Source organism: Rhipicephalus sanguineus, chromosome 7 (genome assembly GCF_013339695.2).
Source record: "Rhipicephalus sanguineus isolate Rsan-2018 chromosome 7, BIME_Rsan_1.4, whole genome shotgun sequence".
Classification (NCBI taxonomy): Eukaryota; Metazoa; Arthropoda; class Arachnida; order Ixodida; family Ixodidae; genus Rhipicephalus; species Rhipicephalus sanguineus.
In genome coordinates, this window is record NC_051182.1 from 90,011,456 (window position 1) to 90,016,515 (window position 5,060).

The window sequence follows — 5,060 nt, forward strand, 5'->3', positions numbered from 1 at the left end:
TGGATGATGATATATGGTGTTTAATGGCGCAAGGGCCAATTGATGGCCAAAGAGCGCCCGTTCATGAGACAAGGATGTGAACAATGGTTGCGGTAAGTAGCTGTATAGGGGCCTTAAAATTCCTCGCTCTAAAGGCGGGTAAAACATATATATATATATTAAATCATGAGAGTGACGTGAAATATGTGCAGTGGAATTAATGACAAGTGGTCGCAAGAATAAAACTATGAAGATATGACATCAGCACCACTGCCTCGTCAATGCCCTTGAGTCCAAGGCCGCGAGGCAAGTGCTATCTTTAACGTATTCACCGCAGCAGCGACCTCTGTTTAGAGGCCGTGCTACGGATCACCTTGATATATGACATGAAAACTCTGTACATCGTTTAAAAATGCAGACAATGACTGGTATGTAAAAAGCGGGTCCCTACCGATGAACATTGAAGGATGAAGTGGAAATTGCTGTTGGTAGGGAAATGAAAAGTGCTTTTTTCTGATAGCGTCGAGTTCCTTGCACTGGATAAGGATGTGAAGGACAGTGAGTGGCTGGCCACATCTATCACACAAAGGTGGCTCGCCACCGGACAGAAGGTGTGTGTGTGTACTGTATGTGTACCATCCTAAGTCTGCAGAGTGTAACTTCTGTGTGGCGTGATTTCGATACCTGGCGGCCAATTACCCAGATGCGGTTTGACAACGTGTAGCTTATTTCGTGTATGCGTATCCCATGTGGTCTGCCAAAAGGCTCTGAGCTTTCTTTTCAGGAAGTGTTTTAGGTCTAATGGGGGAATAGCTAAGGATGTATTGTGACTGTTTTCGTGGGCAGATGCTGCTAGCTGGTCCGCTAACACGTTGCCTTGAATCTCGCGGTGCCCTGGCACCCAGCACACTACGACATGTTGTTCAAGTGCGTAGATCGTGCTTAAAAGAGAATACAGCGAGACAAAGACGGGGTTTTTGTGTCTTTTCAGAGTTTTTAAAGCTTTTACCACGCTTAGAGAATCTGTGTAAATAACTGCCTTTTGTAGTTTTAATTGATGAATGTGTTTAACGGCCGCAAGTATCGCGTAAGCTTCTGCCGTGAAGATACTTGATTCAGGGTGTAGAATACCGGAATCCGTAAAGGATGGCCCAACGGCTGCGTAAGACACAGAAGTATCGGACTTTGAGGCGTCTGTAAAGAATTCTGCACAAGTGTATTTGTGTTGTAGTTCAAGGAAGTATGTACGGATATGTGCAATAGGAGCGTGTTTCGTTACTTCCATGAAAGAAAGATCGCAAGTCTATAAGCTGCCACCGCCACGGCGGTAGTTGTGCAGCGGGAGCCATTAGACAGTGTTCGAAAAGTGGCACACCCGTTTCTTCAGCTAAGCCCCTCACACGAAGCTGAGTAGGGCTGTCGCACCGAGGGACGGTGGTCGAAAAGGGCAGAACTAGATAAATCATTATTGTGGGGTGTGAGGGGTGTTCCTTGTCTGCGTTCACTTTGAGATAGTATAGAAACGACATGTAGGATCGCTGCAGGTGGAGCGACCACTCGTTCGATTCGACGTAGAGGCTTTCCACGGGGCTGGTGCGAAAAGCACCCGTAGAAAGACGAATGCCCGAGTGGTGGACAGAGTCAAGCATCTTCAACGCGCTTGGTGTCGCAGACTGATATATTATCGCCCCATAATCTAGACGCGTGCGTATGAGGCTTTTATAGAGATTCATCAGGCACTTCTTGTCACTACCCCACGTAGTGCGTGACAATACCTTTAGAATGTTCATGGTTTTTATGCACTTGTTCTTTATATACTTTATGTGTGATATGAAGGTAAGTTTCGCGTCTAAAATTACACCAAGGAATTTATGCTCCGTTTTCACAGGTAGCCGCTCGCCATGCAGGTCAATGTCCGGGTCAGGATGGAGGCCTCTCTTTCTTGAAAATAAGACGCAAGTGCTTTTTTGCGGATTGAGGCTGAACCCGTTCTCGTCTGCCCATTTAGTTACCTTGTTCAAACCAAGTTGAACCTGCCGCTCGCACATAGTAAGATTGCAAGATTTAAATCCGATTTGCACGTCATCGACATATGTGCAATAAAACATGTTACGCGGAATGCACAGACGCAAGGAGTTCATTTTGATAATAAAAAGTGTACAACTCAGTACGCCACCTTGCGGCACTCCTGTTTCTTGGACAAATGTTCGGGACAGGACGTTGCCTACTCTAACACGGAATGTTCGATTGGACAGGTAGCTTTCAATTATAGTCAGCATCCTACCTCGTACACCTAAGTGGGATAGGTCTCTTAATATTCCAAAGCGCCATGTGGTGTCGTAAGCCTTTTCCATATCGAGGAACACCGAAAGGAAGAATTGCTTGTGGACAAATGCGTCGCGAATTTGGGCCTCGATACGTACAAGATGGTCAGAGGTAGATCTACCCTCTCGAAAACCGCACTGGTATGGGTCAAGTGAGTTGCTGGCTTCGAGGAAATGTAGGAGTCGCCGATTTATCATTTTCTCAAAAACCTTGCACAGACAACTTGTTAGGGCTATTGGCCTGTAACTAGAAACTGAGGATGGGTCCTTACCCTGCTTCAGAATCGGAATTATGATGGCTTCTTTCCAGGCCGAGGGGATCTCGCCGGAAAACCAAACAGCATTGTACAGGGAAAGGAGGGTTTTTTGGGTTTCAGAAGGCAGGTGTTTCAAGCATTTCATATACAACACGGTCGGAACCTGGGGCGGATTTATTGCATGAGTTCAGCGATGCCTGTAGCTCAGCTAAGCCGAAGGGTTCATTGTATGCTTCCTCGTGTTTTGTGGATTTGCGCTCTATTTTCTGTTTTTCGATTTTTGTTTTGTGTCGTTGGAAAACTTCCGTGTAGTGTGACGAGCTCGACACCTGTTCGAAGTGTGCACCTAGGAAGTTCGCCTGATCTTCCAAGCTGTCGCCTTGTGTGTTTACTAGAGGAAGTGAATGCGCTTGTCGGCCTGCTACCCTGCTAACCATGTTCCATACTTTGGCCTCCTGTGTATATGAATTAATGCCCGATAAAAACTTCTGCCAACTTTCCCTTCTTGCCTGTCGGCGCGTTCTCCTGCCTTGGGACTTTATGTTCTTGAAACTGTCTAGATTCTCGGCTGTGGGAGAGTCCCGAAGCAGCCTCCATGCTTTATTTTGTTTTTTGCGCGCATTTCTGCACTCAGTGTTCCACCACGGCACACGTCTTTTGCCGGGCAGTCCAGATGTTTGTGGGATACACTTAATTGCGGCATCAATCAAAAAAGCAGTAAAGTATTCTACGGCTTCATCCATACTTAAAGCACACATGTCGGTCCAGCTCAAGAGAGCCAATTTACAAAACTGTTCCCAATCGGCTTTGTCAAGGTTCCATTTGGGAACCTGTGGAAGACATTCATTAGTTATTGGTGCACTCAGAACTATCGGGAAGTGGTCACTTCCGTAAGGATTAATAATAACTTTCCAATTGAGTAAGGGTAGAAGCGATGGGGATGTAATGCTGAGATCTATGGACGAATAGGTATTGTTGGCGAGGCTATAATATGTTGGTTCTTTTTGATTGAAGAGACACGCTCCGGAAGAGAAAAGGAACTGTTCAATGAGACGACCTCGCGCGTCGCAGCGAGAGTCACCCCAAAGGCCACTATGTGCATTAAAGTCGCCTAGTACCAGATAAGGTTCCGGAAGTTCATCTATCAAGGACTGAAATTCATGTTTTGAAGGTGGTAGTGTGGAGGTATGTAGAGAGAGCAAATGGTGACGAGTTTGTTCAACAGAACCGCTCGAACAGCCACTGCCTCCAGGGATGTTTGGAGTGGTAAATGTGTACACGCTACTCCCTGATTAACTATAACAGCTACACCACCGGATGATGCCACGGCGTCATCCCGGTCCTTTCTGAAAATAATGTGACTGCGTAGAAAATTGGTGTGTTTGATTTTAAGTGTGTTTCTTGTACACACAGCACTTTTGGTGTATGTTTGTGTAATAGTTCTTGGATATCGTCGAGATTTCTAAGGAGTCCTCTGACGTTCCATTGTATGATTTGTGTTTCCATATTGGAAGTAAGATAGTGCTGTGTGTACGAAAATGAAGTGGCTCATGTTTAGGCGGAAAGTTGGAACTTAAGTAGCAGGGCCGTCGTTCGGCCCCGTTATCGGTTTTTTGATTTTCTTAGCGCGCTCCAGGGAGCTACGCCGGTCTTTCGGCACCAGGGGTGCCGACGTCATCTCCATTGCCTCTTGCGAGGCACTGGATGCCCGCAAGCGCGAGCTGGCAGTTCGGGTTGCGGGCCTCGCCTGGTGAGACGAGGCCTTGAGATCCGACGACCCTGAGGTCGCCGGTCCCTGTTCGCGAGTTGGCGGAGTAGTCGGAGCTACTGCCGCCTTGGGGGCCACAGCCAACGGCGCGCCCTGCGCAGGCCGAAGGAGTGGCGGAGGCCGGTGCGACGTTGCCCCCCGGCGCGCCGCATCAGCGTAGGGTGTAGTGTGAAAAGGCGAGCACCTTTTACGGGCTTCCTTAAATGAGATGTTTTCCTTGACTTTGAGAGTGATAATGTCCTTTTCTTTTTTCCAGTTCGGACAGGACCGCGAGTAGGCTGCATGGTCGCCGTCACAATTGACGCAGTGAAGTGTGCTCGTGCAGTTGTCAGAGGGGTGGCCTTGTCCTCCACATCTTGCGCATGTTTGCTGACCACGGCAGTTCTGCGAACCGTGGCCGAATCGCTGGCATTTGAAACATCGCCTTGGATTTGGTATGTACGGACGGACGGCTAGTTTGATGTATCCAGTTTCAATGGCTTGTGGTAGAGTGCTTGATGCAAAAGTTAGTACTAGATGTTTGGTGGGAATTTCTTTGTTATCACGTCTGATGGTGATACGTTTTACACTGGTCACGTTTTGATCTTTCCATCCTTCTAACAGTTCTTCTTCGGACAATTCAAGGAGGTCTGTTTCTGACACGACTCCACGTGAGCTGTTCATTGATCTATGTTGGGAGACAGATATTGGAATGTTGCCGAATGTGACAAGGCTGCCAAGCTTTTCATATTG